General features: G+C 41.3%; 1 non-coding gene across 1 annotated transcript; it reads left to right on the top strand.

The window, feature by feature from the left end:
* The first annotated feature begins 2,423 nt into the window (after positions 1-2,423).
* Positions 2,424-2,555, top strand: LOC116885066. The gene has a single exon (XR_004385942.1). It is a non-coding gene; the product is annotated as a small nucleolar RNA SNORA17 (small nucleolar RNA).
* The last annotated feature ends 709 nt before the right edge of the window (positions 2,556-3,264 follow it).

Genomic DNA, 3,264 nt, shown 5'->3' with positions numbered 1-3,264 from the left:
TCTCTCGCCTTACATCTCTCTGGCACCTACTCATCCTCTGTATCTCTTAACTGATTATATAGTGATTATATAGAAAATAAAATAGAGACATTAAAGGTCAACATAATGGATTTTACTGTAACCATTCCTATAGCCTAATGATGGGTTTTATATCTTCAGAAAGTATTTTGAAACAACAGTTACACTCTAAACTAACCTGATTTCATTTTACTGAATGAAGTATTTTGGTTAACATTAGGAATGTGACACTTTGTACAAATTTTGTTTTATTTTAATATCAATGCCAAGGACATAGTCTGATACATGCAAAGTAAAAGGATGTTATACTTTATCATTTAACCAAGATTTCAACTACGTTCATGTGAAGTTGATGACTTTGTTACAATAGGAAAGAATACATCATTAAAGAAGTATGTATCTTTGTACTGTATTCTGACAATTAATAAGGTATAGATCATCTTTGGATCTTATCTATTGTGATATAGATTCGCTTCAGCTAAGATTTAAAAAGAAATTAAAACATAAGCTGTTGATATGTTAGGGAATCAGTAGTTTCCATAATTTATAAGTATAGTATTTTATCAAATAACTAGAGAGCTTCTTGATCTGGGTAATTACAAGCAAAAGAGCACAGAAATTCACTTTGGTAAAGTGCTGAAATTTAAGACTTGGTATTTGCAAATGCATAAAAGCCCAGTACTCTGAAGACTAAGACAAGATGATAATAATTTGAAAGTCATCCTCGGATATGTAGTCTGGGATCTAGACCAAGAAAAATCCACTGAAATAATATGATAATAAGATAGCAAGAAGTGATGGTCAGCCATTGTGTGTGTGTCACATAACCACTTTAAAAAAACTGACAGACACTGTGAATACCTTACTGGGTCTGCACAAGAACAGGTGCATCAAGGTGAAGAAAGCACAGAGGAAGGGTTCAAAGGGCCCCATCCTCACAGAGGACCCGAATGCTATCGGTAGATTAAAAGAGAAGGGAAGCCATTGCCTTCACTTTTAAACCCACCTGTATGCCCCAAAGTCCAGGCTCCAGTGGATACTTCTAATCCAGTGGTCACACTAAGGACACTAACTAAACTAAATTGGTCATGAAACAAAACGCAAAGTCAAGAATCTGGGAAACTGAGTCATAGTGATGAAGCAGTGAGGCTTCTATGGAATTCGAGGAGGATAAAAGGGTGGATGACGAGAGTGAAGAGAATTCATTATAAATGCATATAAAATAAACAACAATATTTTGACATAACCCTCAACCATCATATAAATATCAAGTCACCCCTGTGGAGGTGACTTTTGCTGAGACTCCTAACAATGGGAGATATGGATCCTGGAGTAGCTACTTCCTGTAGCCAGGCTGGACTCCCAGTGGAGAGATAAGGGCAGCATCCCACCCACAAAACCCTTCAACCCAAAATGTGTCCTGCCTACAAAATGTGAACAGACAAAGATAGAGCAGAGATAGAGAATGTCCTGCCCATGACTGCTCCAAATTGAGACCCACACCATGGGTAAGTACCAATCCCGGACATTTTTTGCACCCTAGTCCTCCTTGTAAATTGTCTGGTCTTTTTTTCCCCCTTTCAGGACTTCTTTTCTCCAAAGCCAAGGCTTTATTTTGTGGCTAAGAGTTCACATCAGAATTAATATTAACAACGCGATGGGCGCTCTTCATGTTGTTAGAAGTTGGTTAATCCTTGACACCATTAACGATACTCTATTATGCCTGCAGACAGTAGCCTTGCATAACTGGCCTTTCATAGGCTTCACCCAGAAGCCAATGGAAACAGATACAAAGACCAACAGTCAAATATGAGATGGAACTTGGGAAGTCTTGTGAAGGAGTTGAGGGAAGGACTGAGGGGATAGGGTCTCCACAGGAAGACCAATAGCGTTAATTAACCTGGACCCTTGGAGGCTCCCAGAGACTGAAGCACCAACTAAAGAGCAAGCATGGGATAGACTTAGGATCCCTGCACATATGTAACAATCATACATCTTGGTCTTCATGCAGGTCCCACAAATACTTTAGCGGGGGTTGTCCCTGAATTTGCTGCCTTCCTATTCCCCTATCCTCAATGGAAAGGATGATCCCAGTCCTTCAATGACTTGATGTATTGAGTATGTGTGTGTGGGTGCGAGTGAGTGAGTGATGATGGTGATACCCAGGGGCATCTCCCCATTTTCAGATGACAAGGGAAAGGGGGAATGGTAGGGGGATCTGTGTAAGGGATTCTGGAAAAAGAGGAAGGCAGATGTTGGGATGTAAAGTGAACACATTTTTAAAAACCAAGACCCCTTCTTTATCATTTGTTTTGTTCTAGTTATAGATGTGATTTAATTTACAATGTTAGCATAGCTATCTGAATTTGTACCTGATATGTGTGTTACAATTATTTACTACACTTTACACATTTAGCAAGGATCAAGTTGTGTGACTGCTGTGTCCCTTGTGCATTAGTAGGTGGCAGAACAGAGAACCTTTATCTATGCTCGATGTTCTGACCTATGAACATCTGAATGATTAATAGCATAACATTCTCTGAAAAGGATGAGTCTGAGATGATCACCAGAAACCACCATGGGGCCTGGAAAGAGAATTACTCTGAGATCACCACCAGCCTGGTGCTGTGAGGGCATAGGAAGTGGCAGACTGGGCCAAGACAACTCCTGTCCAGCGTCATAATGCACAGGTGAGGCATAGCACTACTGAGAACATTCATGGGACATCCCCAGACACCCAGAGACCCTCACCACTAAGAGAGGCAAGTAAGTGGTGGACAAATGGAAGAACAAACAGAAGAATGTGAGTACAACGGAGAGAGGAAAAACTGGAGTCTTCAGTGTGAATAGTAGGTGATGACACCTGGAACCATTGTGGTGCCCTAACTTGTGCAGTCACTAAGGGTCATGTCTGAGTCCCTGGCCCTTCAGTATCAGGAGTCTGTTACCACCAAAGGAGAGATAGATAACCTTGGTCTAGGCTGTCACCTGAGACATGCTGATGTCTGAGGCTATGCAGAAATGGCCCTACCCCTTATCTGGGCATCCTGGAGGCATGAGAGGGGGAGTGCTCATACTGTTCTAGCCAGCTGTAGTATTAGGAGAAGTGACCCACACATTGTGTTTGTTTCATGTGAACCAGTTTGAAGAAAAAATTGTGGGAGAACTGGCTCTAACACTGTCTCCCATGTGGTGGCTGGGTTAAGAGAGAGATATCCCCTCCTTACTTGCTCCTCACCCTCTGAA

The sequence above is a fragment of the Rattus rattus genome, chromosome 15 (genome assembly GCF_011064425.1).
Source record: "Rattus rattus isolate New Zealand chromosome 15, Rrattus_CSIRO_v1, whole genome shotgun sequence".
In the NCBI taxonomy this organism is placed as follows: domain Eukaryota; kingdom Metazoa; phylum Chordata; class Mammalia; order Rodentia; family Muridae; genus Rattus; species Rattus rattus.
This window is presented reverse-complemented; position numbering and strand designations above follow the sequence as displayed.